Source organism: Lipotes vexillifer, unplaced genomic scaffold (assembly GCF_000442215.2).
Source record: "Lipotes vexillifer unplaced genomic scaffold, Lipotes_vexillifer_v1.1 scaffold913, whole genome shotgun sequence".
NCBI classification, from domain to species: Eukaryota; Metazoa; Chordata; class Mammalia; order Artiodactyla; family Lipotidae; genus Lipotes; species Lipotes vexillifer.
The window spans coordinates 255,682-273,141 of NW_006798474.1; positions in this window are offsets into that span (position 1 = coordinate 255,682).

The window sequence follows — 17,460 nt, forward strand, 5'->3', positions numbered from 1 at the left end:
TTCAAGAGGTTCTCATGTACATTATTTTCTCTCACTCAAATGAGATTAATGAAAACTTGAGGTGCATTTAAGTAAACCAATGAAGGAAAATAAATGTATTTTTTTTTTCCAATAAATGTATTTTTAAACACAAAGTAGAAGGCAAAGTCTCTATGGAGGCAGAATGATTCCTATGACTCTAAAATTACAGATAAAATGTTTCAGAGAAATGGGAAAAATGTGTGTAGAATCATACCTCTCTGGCTAGAAGAAGTTTAGTAATTACTTGGTCCAACCATACATATAATATTCAAGATATTTCTACAACATCTCTAATAAGTGATTCTTCAATCATGATTTAAACATCTTAAGAGACAGAGGAATACTTACCTCTATTTCCACTTCTTTTATCTTTAAGTAACTCCCTCAGCATATTCCTTTTTATACTGAGTCATAATCTACCTCCTAGTAGTCTCTACCAGTAATATCTAGCTTAATCTGTTTTGGTCTTTGTTCATGGAAAAGACTCAGGAATAAAAATAAAGAGAGGTGAGGGTGTTCTCTTCAAAGACCCATTATGTGAAAGAGAAATTAGACTTAACGTTTTAAGGTCATGGTGATCTATGTGTAGAAGTTATGAAAAGGCAAAAACAAAAACAAAACCATAAACAATTTAAGCAGTCATTACTGTCCACCAATGTGATGAACTTCCTTGAGAAATCCTTAGTTTCCCATTAGCGGAAGCATTCTAATTGAGGCTTGATGACCAATTATCAGGATACTATAGAAAGTCCTGATATATTACACGGGACATTGTGTTTTACAAACTCTAACTTAGCTTTACTTACTACACTGTTATGATTTCTGGATTACAACTTAATGCTCCACATTTTAATCATCACCATCATCATCATCATCATCATCATCAAACATTTATTTTGTGCTCTGAATGTACCAGGCATTGTGCCAAGTATTTCATATATATTATCTTATTTAATCCTTTTAACAATCCCAGGAAACAGGTGATATTATTAATATTTCCTTTTATGAATGAGAAAACCAAGGCTTACAAAGATTGAGAATCCTGTCTTTGAACTGTAGAGACTGAGAACATATCAGTGGTTGATATGGACTATTAGTGAGAGGAAAGGTTGATTACAAAAGAGCACAAAAAAATTGGGGTAGGTGGCGGAATTGCTCTGTATCATGATGGTAGTTACCACATGGCTGAATGCATTCATCAAAACTCATAAACTTGTACAGGAAAGAGAGTAAATTTTATGACATAAACTATACCTTAATAAACCTGGCTTTAAAAATCTTGCCTTTGATTGTACAGTTGGTTAGTACTCTTCTGTGGGCTGAGGTAGTTATAAGTTTGGATTCTGTGGTTATTCTGTGCTCCTCAACTGAGGTCTCTAATTTGGGTAGGGTGCCACATTTGCAACTTTGGTGCTTGGCCTAGGCCCAAAGACTATGTGGATAGTATCCTATGGGAATGCATATGTCTTAGTAAGTTCTACCACTTTTTAACTATCTTTGTCACTGTATTCACCTCTGTAATTCACTTCTCAATTCATGGTTTCCAAACTTGCTACATTCTGATTATCTTGAAAGACGAGACAGTTTGTTTACTTCTATAATTGTCTCTAAAATTCTAGTATCTTTCACAGTATCGTATTCAGACACAAAGAGCATTTTCCTCAATAAAAAACACTAGGAAAACTGAGATTTGGGTTCAGCATAAGGAAACATTTCAGATAGTCACTGCTACTCAGAGATGGACCAGGTGCACACTAGGACATGGGTGTCTTACATCAGAGAACAAAGTATTTCTAAAATCACCTTTAACTGAATTTATCAAAGCTCACAAATAAAAAATGCTCAATGATTTCTCTAAAGGCATGAGGAATGCTGATTTTGTAGATTTATAAATGCAGAACATTATGAGAGATAAAAGGAGAACCTTGCTTTGGTTCTACTCCCACTCAGCTTTCCTTCTGTGCCTGCTTTGTGTGTGTGTGTGTGTGTGTGTGTGTGTGTGTGTGTGTGTGTGTGTGTCTGAGAACATGTGTCCTACTGAGGGCAGCTTAAGGACAAGGTTTTGAGGCAACTGATGAATGAAATCACTTTGAGTAATCAATTTGATAAGAGAAAAATGTTTTTTTAAATTTTATTTATTTATACAACAGGTTCTTATTAGTTATTTATTTTATACATATTAGTGTATATATGTCTATCCAAATCTCCCAACTCATCCCACAACCACCACCCCTTCTCTGCTTTCCTGCCTTTGTGTTCATACATTTGTTCTGTACATCTGTATTTCTATTTCTGCCTTGCAAACTGGTTTATCTGTACCATTTTTCTAGAGTCCACATATATGCGTTAATATACGATATTCGTTTTTCTCGTTCTGACATTTCACTCAGTAGGACAGTCTCTAGGTCCATCCATGTCTCTACAAATTACCCAATTTCATTCGTTTTTATGGCTGAGTAATATTCCATTCTATATATGTACCACATGTTCTTTATCCATTTGTTTGTCAATGGGCATTTAGGTTACTTCCATGATCTGGCTATTGTAAATAGTGCTGCAATGAACACTGGGGTGCATGTGTCTTTTTGAATTATGGTTTTCTCAGGGTATATGCCCAGTAGCGGGATTGCTGGGTCATATGGTAATTCTATTTTTACTTTTTTAAGGAACCTCCATACTGTTCTCCATAGTGGCTGTATCAATTTACATTCCCACCAACAGTGCAAGAGGGTTCCCTTTTCTCCACACCCTCTCCAGCATTTGTTGTTTGTAGATTTTCTGGTGATGCCCAATCTAACTGGTGTGAGGTGATACCTCACTGTAGTTTTGATTTGCATTTCTCTAATAATTAATGATTTTGAGCAGCTTTTCATGTGCCTCTTGGCCATCTGTATGTCTTCTATGGAGAAATGTCTATTTAGGTCTCTTGCCCATTTTTGGATTGCATTGTTTTTTTTTTTAATATGGAGCTGCATGAGCTGTTTATATATTTTGGAGATTAATCCTTTGTCCATTGATTCACTTGCAAATATTTTCTCCCATTTTGAGGGTTGTCTTTTCATCTTGTTTTTAGTTTCTTTTGCTTTGCAAAAGCTTTTAGGTTTCATTAGGTTCCTTTTGTTTATTTTTGTTTTTATTTCTATTACTCTAGGAGGTGGCTCAAAAAAGCTCTTACTGTGATTTATGTCAAAGAGGGTTCTTCCTATGTTTTCCTCTAAGAGTTTTATAGTGTCCAGTTTTACATTTAGGTCTCTAATACATTTTGAGTTTATTTTTGTGTATGGTGTTAGGGAGTGTTCTAATTTCATTCTTTTACATGTAGCTGTCCAGTTTTCCCAGCGCCACTTATTGAAGAGACTGTTTTTTCTCCATTATATATCCTTGCCTCCTTTTTCACAGATTAGTTGACCATAGGTGCATGGGTTTATCTCTGGGCTTTCTATCCTGTTCCATCAATCTATATTTCTGGTTTTGTGTCAGTACCTTATTGTCTTGATTACTGTAGCTTTGTAGTAATGTCTGAAGTCAGGGACTCTGATACCTCCAGCTCTGTTTTTTTTCCCTCAAGATTGCTTTCACCATTTGGGGTCTTTTTTGTCTCCATACAATTTTTAAGATTTTTTGTTCTAGTTCTGTAAAAAATGCCATTGGTAATTTGATAGAGATTGCATTGAATCTGTAGATTGCTTTGGGTAGTAGAGTCATTTTCACAGTATTGATTCTTCCAATCCAAGAACATGGAATATCTCTCCATCTGTGTCATCTTTGATTTATTTCTTCAGTGTCTTATAGTTCTCTGAGCACAGGTCTTTTACCTCCTTAGGTAGGTTTATTCGAGATATTTTGTTCTTTTTGTTGCGATGGTGAATGGGATTGTGTCTTTAATTTCTCTTTCTGATCTTTCATTGTTAGTGTATAGGAATGCAAGAGATTTCTGTCCATTAATTTTGTATCCTGTAACTTTACCAAATTCATTGATTAGCTCTAGTAGTTTTCTGGTAACATATTTAGGATTATCTATGTAGAGTATCATGTCATCTGCAAACAGTGACAGTTTTATTTCTCCTTTTCCAATTTGAATTCCTTTTATTTCTTTTTCTTCTCTGATTGCCATGGCTAGGACTTCCAAAAGTATGTTTAATAATAGTGGTGAGAGTGGGCAACCTTGTCTTGTTCCTGATCTTAGAGGAAATGGTTTCAGTTTTTCACCATTGAGAATGATGTTGGCTGTGGGTTTGTCATATATGGCCTTTATTATGTTGAGGTAAGTTCCCTCTATGACTACTTTCTGGAGAGTTTTTAATCATAAATGGGTGTTGAATTATGTCAAAAGCTTTTTCTGCATCTATGGAGATGATAATATGGTTTTTATTCTTCAATTTGTTAATATGGTGTATCACATTGATTGATTTGCATATATTGAAGAATCCTTGCATCCGGGATACATCCCACTTGATTATGGTGTATGATCCTTTTAATCTCTTGCTGGACTCTGTTTGCTAGTATTTTGTTGAGGATTTTTGCATCTATATTCATCAGTGATATTGGTCTGTAATTTTTTTTTTGTAGTATCTTTGTCTGGTTTTGGTATCAGTGTGATGGTGGCGTCATAGAATCAGTTTGGGAGTGTTCGTTCCTCTGCAATTTTCTGTAAGAGTTTGAGAAGGATGGGTGTTAGCTCTTCTCTAAATTTTTGATAGAATTCACCTGTGAAGCCATTTGGTACTGGACTTCTGTTTGTTGGAAGATTTTTTTTCACAGTTTCAATTTCATTACTTGTGATTGGTCTGTTAATGTTTTCTATTTCTTCCTGATTCAGTCTTGGAAGCTTATACCTTCCTAAGAATTTTTACATTTCTTCCAGGTTGTCCATTTTATTGGCATATCATTGCCTGTAGTAGTCTCTCATGATCCTTTGTATTTCTGCTGTGTCAGTTGTAACTTCTCCATTTTCTTTTCTAATTTTATTGATTTGAGTCCTCTCTTGATGAGTCTGGCTTTAAGTTTATCAATTTTGTTTATCTTTTGTTTATCTTCTCAAAGAACCAACTTTTAGTTTTTTTTTATCTTTGCTATAGTTTTCTTTGTTTCTATATCATTTATTTCTGCTCTGATCTTTATGATTTCTTTCCTTCTACTAACTTTGGGTTTTGTTTGTTCTTCTTTCTCTAGTTCCTTTAGGTGTAAGGTTGGAATGTTTATTTGAGATTTTTCTTGTTTCTTTAGGTGAGATTGTATTGCTATAAACTTCCCTCTTTGGACTGCTTTTACTGCATCCCATAGGTTTTGGATTGTTGTGTTTTCATTGTCATTTTTCTCTAGGTATTTTTAATTTCCTCCTTGATTTCTTCAGTGATCTCTTGGTTATTTAGTAACGTATTGTTTAGCCTCCATGTGTTTGTGTTTTATAAGTTTTTTTTTCCCCTGTACTTTATTTCTAATCTCATAGCATTGTGATTGGAAAAGATGCTTGATATGATTTCACTTTTCTTAAATTTACCAAGGCTTGATTTGTGACCCAAGATGTGATCTATCCTGGAGAAAGTTCTGTGTGCACTTGAGAAGAAAGTGTAATCTGCTCTTTTCCGATGGAATATCCTATAAGTATCAATTAAATCTATCTGGTCTATTTTGTCATTTAAAGCTTGTTTTGTTATTAATTTTCTGTCTGGATGATCTGTTCACTGGTGTAAGTGAGGTGTTAAAGTCCCCCACTATTATTGTGTTACTCTCCATTTTCTCTTTTATAGCTGTTAGCTTTTGCTTTATTTATTGAGGTGCTCCTATGTTGGGTGCATATATATTTATAACTGTTATATCTTCTTCTGAGCTTGATCCCTTTATTATTATGTAGTGTCCTTTTCTCTTGCAATAGTCTTAAAGTCTATTTATTCTGATATGAGAATTGCTACTGCAGCTTTCTTTTGATTTCCATTTGCATGGAATATGTTTTTCCATTCCCTCACTTTCAGTCTGTATGTGTCCCTAGGCCTGAAGTGGATCTCTTGTAGACATGATATGTATGGATCTTGTTTTTGTTTCCATTCAACCAGTCTATGTCTTTTTGTTGGAGCATTTAACCTATTTACATTTAAGGTAATTATCAATATGTATGTTCCTATTACCATTTTCTTAATTGTTTGGGGTTTGTTTTTGTAGGCCCTTTTCTTCTCTTGTGTTTCCCACTTAGAGAAGTTCCTTTAGCATTTGTTGTACAGCTGGTTTGGTGGTGCTGAATTCTCTTAGATTTTGCTTGTCTGTAAAGTTTTGATTTCTCCATCAAATCTGAATGAGATCCTTGCTGGGTAGAATAATCTTGGTTGTAGGTTTTTCCCTTTCATCCCTTTTAATATATCATGCCACTATCTTCTGGCTTGTAGAGTTTCTGCTGAGAAATCAGCTGTTAACCTTATGGGAGTTCCCTTGTATGTTATTTGCCATTTTTCCCTTGTTGCTTTTAATAATTTTTCTTTGTCTTTAATTTTTGTCAATTTGATTACTATATGTCTTGGTGTATTTCTCCTTGGGTTTATCCTTATGGGACTCTCTGCACTTCCTGGACTTGGGTGGCTGTTTCCTTTCCCACGTTAGGGAAGATTTCAACTATAATTTCTTCAAATATTTTCTTGGGTCCTTTCTCTCTTTTCCTTCTGGGACCCCTATAATGAGAATGCTTCATGTTGTCCCAGTGGTCTCTTAGGCTGTTTTTATTTCTTTTCATACTTTTTTCTTTATTCTGTTCTGTGATAGTGAATTCCACCATTCTGTCTTCCAGATCACTTATCCATTCTTCTGCCTCAGTTATTCTGCTATTGATTCTTTCTAGTGTATTTTTCATTTCAGTTATTGTATTGTTCATGTCTGTTTGTTTGTTCTTTAATTCTTCTAGGTGTTTCTTCTTTAATTCTAGGTCTTTGTTAAACATTTCTTGCATCTTCCCGACCTTTGCCTCCATTCCTTTTCTGAGGCTCTGGATCATCTTCACTATCTTGATTCTGAATTATTTTTCTGGAAGGTTACCTATCTCCACTTCATTTAGTTGTTTTTCTGGGGTTTCATCTTGTTCTTTCATCTGGTACATAGTCCTCTGCCTTTTCATTTTGTCTATCTTTCTGTGAATGTGGTTTTTGCTCCACAGGATGCAGGACTGTATTTCTTCTTGCTTCTGCTGTCTGCCCTCTGGTGGGTGAGGCTATCTAAGAGGTTTGTGCAAGCTTCCTGATGATAAGGACTGGTGGTGGGCAGAGCTGGGTGTTGCTCTGGTGAGCAGAGCTAAGTAAAACTTTAATCCAGTTGTCTGCTGATGGGTAAGGCTGCGTTCTCTCCCTGTTCATTGTTTGGCCTGGGGTGACCCAGCACTGGAGGCTACAGGCTCTTTGACGTAGTTAATGGTGGACTCCAGGAAGGCTCACACCAAGGAGTACTTCTCAGAACTTCTGCTGCCAGTGTCTTTGTCCCCATGGTGAACCACACCTGCTCCCCGCCTCTGCAGGAGACCCTCCAACACTAGCAGGCAGGTCTAGTTCAGTCTCCTATGGGGCCATTGCTCCTTCCCCCTGGGTCCTTGTGCACACACTGTTTTGTGTGTGCCCTCCAAGAGTGGAGTCTCTGTTTCCCCCAGTCCTGTCAAAGTCCTGCAATCAAATCCCACTAGCCTTCAAATTCTGATTCTCTGGGAATTCCTCCTCCTGTTTCCAGACTCCCAGGTTGGAAAGCCTGACGTGGGGCTCAGAATCTTCACTCCAGTGGGTGGACTTCTGTGGTATAATTGTTCTCCAGTTTGTGAGTCACCCTTCCAGTGGTTATGGGATTTGATTTTATTGTGATTGTGCCCCTCTTACCATCTGCGGCTTCTCCTTTGTCTTTGGATGTGGGGTATCTTTTTTGGTGTGTTCCGGTGTCTTCCTGTCAACGATTGTTCAGCAGTTAGTTGTGATTCTGGTCCTCTCACAAGAGGGAGTCAAGAAAAATATTTTTATAATTATCATGTCTAAAAGTATTTTTCAGATCATTCATTTTATTGTAACTGAAAATTGTTACAAGTCAAAATAATCTAAAGTGATGTGTGTCCTTTTTTAGTAATAATAAGAAATATTCATAAGTGGTTTTATCCACCTAAGTTGTAAACATTTTTGAGAAGCAAATAATATAATTTGTATTTTCTTCACATGTATCTCAGATACCCATGTCAGATCTGTGAACACCACACTAGTCTCTGAAATTTTGTAGCACAAACAAGACAATAGCCATGGCCATGAATGAAGGATGCTGAAATCCACACAGCACCAAATCCCCTAAGAGAGAGCTTGATTAGATACATACTCAAGGATGGCTTCCTATAGGAAATGAGCTTGGCAGCTCTCTGCAACAAAAGGGGTGCAAAGCAGTTGACATGACAAAGGGAAAGTCAAGCGGTGCTCCAGTGCTCTCCTCCTACCTAAGTGCATGACCTTAAACAAGTCACTACATGTTGGGCTTTTGTTTTTCACCTACAACATGAGGAGCACACAATTGCTTTCATAGATTTCAGGACAAAACTGTTATCATCTCAATAGCTAATGTAGTAAACATTTTAAATAAAATTCTTATCTGACATTGGGAGCACTTGGAAAATTCTTAGTTTTCAATATTTGCATGGATTTTGAAATGCCAAGCCATTGTGAAAATGTCTTTTACAACTTTCCCATGTCTGGCCAATCAGGGCAAACAGCAACTCATGTGAATTGAGTAAGATGAAGACTTGTTTTAGAATAGAAAAATCTTGCCCCATAGAACTTGTGTCACTATGAACACTGAGAAATATCGAAGAACAATTTCTTGTAGTTGCTCAACAGTGCTAGAAAAGGTTATATAAAAGGGACAAATTGCCCAATATGCACTCCTTCTCCAAACCATAAAACAAAATTAGCAGCCACATGAGGCAACTATATAAAGCCAGGAAGACCTAAAATGGAAGAGTAAAGAAGTAAATGTCTACTGGAATAAAAATACTACAAAACATGAAAATATGGAGATTAAATTCTATAGGAGACAAGGAAATAAAAGACTTTTGTAACCCAGTGTGTAGCAAGATTTGATAGCACATACTTAATTCACAATGTGAGTAGTGACAGCATGGGATCGTAAGGATTAATTAACCTAATAATTTATTTAGCATATTTATGTATCTGCTTTTTTGTATAATGTTTTACAATTTATTTATTTATGTCTTCACAGTGCAATTTATTCCACCAAAAGTTCACAGTCACATTCTAGGGATGGCATTCAGGACAACCAGAAATCTGAACAGGTCTATACAGCGTATGAAAAAGTTTAAAGCTGTGGTGGCATAGGCATGAACTGGTTAAGAAATGTGGTGTTACTGACCCACAGGACTGAAGAAAAGGAGGTTGGAGAGAAAGTAGAGTGGAGTGGTTTGAAGAAAGATTTTTCATGTCTAAAGGGTTTGGACATTGGCTCTGCCACTTACTTACTCTGTGACCTTGGAGAAGATCCTCACCTAAGATCAGTGAACTCTTCTGTAAAATGGACTGCTGGGAGGAATAAGTGAGACACTTCATGCAGCATGCATGACACATATAGAGTAAGTACTTAAAAAACATTCACTCTTTTGATGATGATGATAATGACAATGACAATGACAAGGACTGTTTTCTGAAGGGGGTAAAAACACCTACCAAAAAGGTCAGATAGTTCTAGGGTAAATAAAAGATGGACAATCTAAAAGAAATGGACAAATTCTTAGAGAGATAAAACCTTCCAAGGCTGAACCAGGAAGAAATAGAAAATATGGACAGACCAATCACAAGTAATGAAATTGAAACTGTGATTAAAAGTCTTCCAACAAACAAAAGTCCAGGACCATATGGCTTCACAGGTGAATTCTATCAAACATTTAGAGAAGAGTTAACACCTACACTTCTGAAACTCTTTCAAAAAATTGCAGAGGAAGGAACACTTCCAAGCTCATTCTACAAGGCCACCATCACCCTGATACCAAAACCAAAGATATCACAAAGAAAAGAAAATTAGAGGCCAATATCACTGATAAACATAGACATAAAATACTCATCAAAATATTAGCAAACTGAATCCAACAACACATTAAAAGGATCACCCTGATCAAGTGGGATTTATCCCAGGGATGCAAGAATTCTTCAATATAGGCAAATCGATTGATGTGATACACCATATTAACAAATTGAAGAATAAAAACCATATAATCAACTCAATTTAAAAATAGTTTTCACACATTATCTTAATTCAAAACTCAACAAAACTCTGAGGGAAATAGAGTAGCCTAGTCCCATTTAGACACCTGTCCCTACCTCCCACCCAGGGGCCAAAGGGAATGGCTTACAAAATCAAAAAGCAAATCCTAGGGCTTCCCTGGTGGCACAGTGGTTGAGAGTCCGCCTGCCAATGCAGGGGACACGGGTTCGTGCCCCGGTCCAGGAAGATCCCATATGCCACGGAGCGGCTGCGCCCGTGAGCCATGGCTGCTGAGCCTGCACGTCCGGAGCCTGTGCTCCGCAAAGGGAGAGGCCACAACAGTGAGAGGCCCGCGTACCACAAAAAAAAAAAAAAAAAGCAAATCCTAGAGGTCAAGTATCCTTATGTACATTGTGAGACATGCTGATGGCCACATATTTTACTTGCATTCCTGGGTTGGAAAGAAGTAACACACAATCTCCAAATCAAAAGCTGTCACTTGCAGATAACTACAGGTAAATACAAAAAAGCCTCAATCAACAGAAAGCTGCACTTCTAAGCCTGGGACATAGCAGATCCTGACTATTTAGAGGCTATGCACTAATAGTGCATAGCTATTTACATAAGCTATGCACTTATGTAAAATATTGGTAGTAATAATACTACCACCAAGGGTTGTTGTAAGAACTGCATTTATTCATTCAATCAACATTTATTGAGGCCAGAGTGACATCACCAAGATGGCAGCATAGGAGACCCCAGCCTCTATCCCTCAACAAAGACCAACAATTGGATAGCTATCCATGAAAAAAAACAGTTCTGGGAGAGCTTGGTGTTCATTTAAGAAACTTCAGCAACACAGTGGAATAAAAAAAGAAAAACCTGAAACTGCACAAAAAGAGAAAAGAAGACAGCTTAATTTTCCCTGAATCATCCCTTTCCCCCAAACTGGCATTGCTCATTGCCAAAATGGAACTCCCCAGCTAGAAAGCATTCCCCTCAACAGGAAAGGAAGAGTGAGATGAGTGACCAGCTTTCCCAGTCTTTTGGGTATCCCATGAAGGTCCAGCTTCAATTTCACCTACCCAGAACAGCAAAGCTGAGACTTATAGAGTTGGCTAGAAACAATGAAGAAAACAAGGGGCTACCAATAGCAGCCATGCATGAAAGTGACTGATGTTCACAGTAACCTGCTTTTACAGGCAAAACCAGCAGCTTTTGACAATGAGGGAACAAAAAACCAATGGCCAGTACAGCTGGCAGATTTCACCAGCTTTTCCCACAGGTTTTTACATTCACTGACTTCTACCACCTGAGTCCTCCCTGCTCCCTTCCTTTACCCCCCAGAGTCCAGGAATTGCATCAGCAGCCAGCCCAGGCCTCTGCAGGTGTAAAATGCAAGTCTAGACCCTTGTGGCTGCCCACCCCCATCAGTTGTGCATGTGCTTGTGTCTAGCCCCTCTGGTTGTGCACCTGCACACTGCTGCCTGATACCCACCACCAACCTCCCCTGTGTGTGCACACCCAGAAAAGACTATGAGGAAAACACATCTGGCAGCCATGGCCACCACAGCTGCTTATGGGCCCAGACAAGACCTTGTCTTCTGTCACTGACCTCCACCACTGTGATCACCTGCAGCCAGCCCCTATAGCTGAGCACCTGCATGCTGTCAGCCCAACTACCTCACCATGCTGTGCTGCCACTTGTGTGGAGCAAGACCCAGCAGCCAATGTAGTACATGCCAACAGCCAGGGCCTCTGAACTATCAGTGCACCAGCAGTTGCCTATCGTACCCCAACGACTACATGTGTGCCTGTAACTGATCCCTGTTACTACATAGGCACTTGCAGTTGGCCTCCAGAGCCAAAGGTGTGTACACTACTACCAGCTCTGGTCACCACCACTGTCTGCAATGGTCCCTAACTGTTGGACCTGGAAGCGTAGCTGAGAAACACAAGAGCCTTTGCAGCCACCATGGGCACCCAGTGACACTCACCAAGAACTGCACAATTATCGATGCCATGGACCGAATGACCTGAGTTTAAGAGACATCATGCCTCCTGAGACCCAGTGCCACCACACACCTCTCACTTGGCACCTGCAACACTAGACCCAGGGCCACAGCATGCTCCAGTGTGCCCCCACTTTCAGGTGAAAATCTTTCTTACTGAAGTCATTTCATAAAGTCTGAAATAGGTGACTGCTTCTTTAAATGTGCAGACGCCTACACAAAACTACAGGGATGAGGGAAAATCAGGGAAACACTGACTCCACCAAAGGAATGCTGCAAACCTCCAGTAACTGGCCACAAATAAATGGAGATACAGGAATTACCTGACAAATAATTCAAAATAATTATTCTCTAGATGCTCAGAGATCTGCAAGAGGACACAAAAAATTAACAATATCAGGAAGGCAATACAAGAACAATATAAGAATTTCGAAAAAGAGATAGAAAACATAAAAAAGAACCAAACAAATTTTGGAAACGAAGTATACAATGGCTGAACTGAAGAATTCAATAGAAAACTTCAAGAGCAGACTTGACTAAGCAGAAGAAAGAGGTAGTGAGCACAAAGACTAAAATAAATAAAATTGTCAATGAAAGAGAACACATTACAACCAATACCACCGATACACAAAGAATCAGAGAGACTACTATAAACAGGAACACACAAGATGGAAAGGATAGTCTCTGAAACTACTGTTGCTGAGAGAACAAGATTGCCACATGCAGAAGAAAAGAAATTGGACCCTTATCATACACCAGTCACAAAAACTAACTCAAAATGGATTAAAGTCTTAAACATAAGACCAGAAACCACAAAACTCCTAGAAGAAAGCATAGAGAAAGAAGCTGCTAATACTGGTCTTGGCAATGATTTTTTTTTGGTAGGGGGATGTGACATCAAAAGTACAAGCAATAAAAACAAAAATTAACAAGTGAGACTACAGCAAATTAAAGAGCTTCTGCACAGGAAAAGAAACATTCCAAAAATGAAAAGGCAACCTATGGAACGGAAGAAAATATTTTCAAATCATATATCTGTTAAACAGTTGATATCCCAAAATATGTAGATAACCCGTACAATTCAAAAAAAACAATGAAAAAAATGGGCAGAGAAACTGAATAGAAAATTTTCCAAAGAAGACATCTGAATGGTCAACAGGTACAATGAAAAAGTGCTCTACATCACTAATCATTAGGGAAATAAAAATAAAACCACAATGGGATATCACCTCACACCTGTTAGAATGGCTATCATTAAGAAGACAAGAGATAGCAAGTGTAAAGATGTGAAAAAAGACCCATTGTACACTGTTAGTGGGAATATAAATTGGTACAGCCATTATGGAAAACAGTATGGAGGTTACTCAAAATATTAAAAATAGAACTACTGTACAATCCAGTCATTCTTCTTCTGGGTATATACCCAAAGGAATTTCAAATAGGAGTTCAGAGAGATATATGCACTCCCATGTTTATTGCAGCACTATTCACAATAGCCAAGATTTGGAAACAACCTAAGTGTCCATTGATGGATAAAGGGATAAAGGAGATGTGGTATATATACATATATATATTATATATATAAATATATATAATATATATAATATACAAATACATAAATATATATAAATTTATATATTATATATATATATATATATATATATATATATATATGTAATTATTCAGCTGTAAGCAAAAAGGAAATTCAGTTGTTTGGGTCAGCATGGATTGACCTTGAGGACATTATGCTATGTGAAATAAGTCAAACAGAAAAAGGCAAATATTGTATTATATCACTTATATGTAGAATCTACAAAAGCAAAAGGATAGAAACAGAGTATAAAGTTGGTTACCAGGGGCTGGGGGGTGGGAGAATATTTGTCAAAGCGTGTAAACTTCCAGTTATGAGTAAGTTCTGGGGATCAAATATCCCCAGATATAATCTTCTGGTGAATATAGTTAATAATAGTGTATTATATATATGAAAGTTGGTAAGAGAGCAGATCTTAAATGTTCTCACCACAAAAAAGAAATTGTAATCATGTGACATGATAATGGTATTAGTTATGGCTCTACTGGGAATCATTTTGTAATATGTAAGTATACCAAATCAACACACTGCACATGTTAAATTCACATAATAGTATATGTCAATTATATCTCAATAAAACTGAAAAATAATAAAAAGTAAATTTTGTGCCTTAAAAAAACTTAAAACACACATTTACTTAGCCCCTACTGTGTGCAGGAATAGGCCTGTGACTAAATGTAAATACAAGAGTATGTTTGTAGTCTAGAAGAAGAGAACTTTGTAGTCTAGAAGAAGAGAAAGAAAAATAGGAAAGGTGCTTTGTGAATTGTAATGACAATTGTACTTACTTAAAGAAGATGGGAAAGATGACCTAATTCAAACGCAAAAGTGATGAAAAAGGAAGTGGGTTTCTAAAGGCTCCCGTCTTGGGGTCCTGGCTAAGCTTCCATCATATAGTGACCCCTTGAGTCCTAACTGGGACTTTATGTGTAATATGTCTGCAGAATTGGACTAACTATTACAAGCATGTTATGTAAGAGAGACATTTATGTAAGTGCAGCCAAAGTGTTTTCACACTTCAGTCCTGTGAATGCTGGGGCAAGACTCTCTGTGGTCCAAGGAATGAAGCCAAGTCAGTTACTTTCCACCCACAACCCCATTCCCTCAGCTCTCCACGCAGGCTTCAGTTGAAATGACAACATGGGAAGCAAAACACTTGTTGAAAATGTGGTATGCTGAAATGAAGACAAAGCTGGTCTGTATTTTCCTCCAGAATGTCAAGTCCTCACAATGCTCATCATACACAATCAGACCTTCACAAATTCATGAAAGTAGAAATGGGTGAAGGAGAAGGAAGAAAAGAAGAGAAAGGTGTTGTGGTAAGATATGTAGAGTTAGCTGTAAAGGTGGGAGCAGTAAAACAAGAGCTAAACCAGATAAAAGTGCTGGAATGCCTGCTTCCTTCCATGACAGGGGTAACTGCTGCATTTCTGGATTCCAGGCAAGACCTTGGATTGTGAAGCTGCTGCTTTACTTACTTGGTCACAGCATTAGGTACCTCTATAGTTTCTCCACAGTCTGCTATGATATAGTGGATATGATCTCAGGTGGCCTCAGCCTGCAGCAGCTTGAAGGAGGATTTTGGTTCCCTGGCCAGAGATTGAAGTCAGGCTGCAGCAGTGAGGCACTCAGTCCTAGCCACCAGACCACCAGGGACCAGTGGCCAGTGGCCAGAGACAAGGCCCTGGCCCATCAACTTTGTAGAAATAAATTTCCACAAAGATTCAGAAAGTAGCGAAACAAGTAGAGTGTTTATTAGAAGGAAAAATAGTACTTGTGAATAGACACACATGTGGGCTCAGAGACAGTTGCACCCTTGTGGTAGTTTGAATCACTTATGTGGGACATTTCTTCTGGGTTTCCTTTGGCCAATCATCTTGCTTTGCCCGGTCCTCCCATGTGTGCATGCACATCTCTTAGCCAAGATGGAGTCTAGCGAAGAGGCTATGGATAGGTTGATATCACTCCCTTTATGACTTCCAAGGATCCTCTCTGTGCATGTATAGGTGGGAAAGTCTCCTTGATCTTGAAAATGAGAAATATGTGGTCGCTATCTCAGGGATCAGCCTCTCTTATTATCCTCCTGCTATTATCTTCATCTTGGAGTATCTGCCCACAGGGGACAAACTCCAGCTGCTCAGCCTGAGGCCCATCTGTCTCCTGGCTCAAAAAGAGTAGCAGAGTGAGAATCAAAAGACCCAATGTTTAGCACCATTACAGTCACTACCTAGGCAAGTGTGTACCATATTTGGGGCTCCATTTCCAGATGTGTAAAATGAGGTACTTGGAGCAGACAATATTCAAGAGGCACTCTGGCCATATAAGTTATGATTTCATCAGGATGGTATACTTCAATCAACAGAGACTTTTTGTAATGAATAAACAAACATTTCCTAGTTGTGTGGTTTTGTACAAGTTACTAAACTTTTCTGAGCCCTAGTTTCTTCAGAGTAAAATGTGATTAATGGTGCCAGTCCGGGTGTTGGAAGGATTACACGCGATAATGCATATACTGCACTAGCATAGCACTAGTAGCATAAAAGAGGATAGTTCCCTTTCCCTCATTGGGGTTCCTTGGTGGATGCCCCTATGAGAGTTTCTATTCAATCCTATCAGAACTTTCATAGGGGGCACTGCACAGAGGAGCCACAGTGAAAGAAGGAATGGGGTTCTAGTACAGCTGCCCAGCATGACCTCAAGCAGGTCCTGAGCATCAGTGAGCTTCATTTTCCTCTTGTGCAAGATGAAGGTATGACTACTTGTCCTGCCTACCTCTTGAGGCTATTGTGAGATCAAAGAGGATAAATATGGAATGTTTTATGAACTCTGCAACACCATTCCAATGTCAGTGTGAGAGGAGAACAGGCGATAAGAATCTGCACCACCAAATGCCTCTTGCTCACTCCTGGACAGTGGCTATCAGCTCTCCTAGATTATCATTTATCCCTAGCTGGTGTTAGGGAAAACTCAGGGCTCATGCATCCTCTAATCCACTTAAGAATTTGGATACTGAGCTTTATTCTTTAATGCTTAGCACATGAGACTTCTAAGAGGGAACAGTCTCTCATAGTGTTAACTCTAGGAGTATTTACATCAATGCTGTCTTTCTTTTGCCCAGGCAAGTAGGGGAGTTAAGCATGATGTATCACCTTTTTATCATGTCTTTAACAGGCTCTGTTCCTCTGCAAGGAAATTTTAAATTATTACATTATAGAAAGTAGGGGTACATATTTAGAACTGTAGTATCAAGGCTAAAGAAGATTATTTTACATTATTCTGTTTCTCTGCTCCCTTTCTTTTCTGAAGCACTAACTGTGCTTCTAACATGAAAAGTGTGTTCTAAGAAAACACATGGAAAGGAGTCCCAAGTTTGCCCCTTCATGATCTCCAGATCTTAATCCCATCCATTATTAATTTTCCTCACCAGTCTCAATTCCATGGCTTCTCAGCAAAGTGCCAATATATTCTCCATGCATGACCCTAGGAAAAAGTTACTCCTTTTAAATGACAAATCACAAAAGAAGAGCAAAGGAAGCCATCATGTGCACTTTCCATAATTAGTTCAAACTTTTTTGTTCCTTTTAGGTACCAGGATAAAGGAGATTTGCAGTTAGGCAGCAGGAA